Here is a 674-nt window from a genome sequence, read left to right on the forward strand (position 1 = left end):
TCTCTCTCAAGCCTACGTACATTTATCCAACAGTGTGGTCTTTTATGTCTGAATCTGTTTTATTGTGAATCTGTAACATTTTTTTACTATCCAGGAGCATTTTTTAAAATGTTAAGCAGCTCTTAAAAACTTAAGTTGTACCATGTACAGGTAATACGGTACCGCCTGTGTTCTGCCCAGTCTAAACTTAACTGCGCTGTTATCACAGTAATTACGGTAGTTCCTGCCTGAGGTCAGCACATTTCAGCATGGAGCAGCAGCTCCTGCCTCAGATCTACTTGGTGTCTGAGCTGAGCACAGTTTCAGGCATACAGCAAGTCCACATTGGCGCTGCAGTCAGCAGTTTAATTCTGAGACTGAGCGTGCAGCACAGAAACTCTTTTCATCCAAGTTACAGCAAAATCTGACATGCAGAGCACTGTGCAGTCTGAAAACAATGGCAGGAATCCGCCATGCTCTTCCGCCTGCCTAAGCCTAGTTTTGCCATCTGCCCAGGTGTAGGCGGGGAGCGCTGAGAGCCATCAGCATGGTCTCTGAGCACTCTCCTTTCAATCCCAAGCAGGAACACAAACATCCAGTCCCATAAAATCCATTGAAATGCTTTAAAGCCAGAGTTCACGCTGGCAGCACAGCCCCAGGAAGCCGTGCTTTAAAATGACGCAGCTTTTTTTTTG

General features: G+C 46.0%; 1 protein-coding gene across 3 annotated transcripts in view; it reads left to right on the forward strand.

Moving 5' to 3' along the window:
• Znf641 (zinc finger protein 641) overlaps positions 1 to 674 on the forward strand; it is an 11,314-nt gene that overhangs the window by 8,329 nt on the left and 2,311 nt on the right. The window lies entirely within an intron of this gene.

Source organism: Microtus ochrogaster, chromosome 15, assembly GCF_000317375.1.
Source record: "Microtus ochrogaster isolate Prairie Vole_2 chromosome 15, MicOch1.0, whole genome shotgun sequence".
In the NCBI taxonomy this organism is placed as follows: domain Eukaryota; kingdom Metazoa; phylum Chordata; class Mammalia; order Rodentia; family Cricetidae; genus Microtus; species Microtus ochrogaster.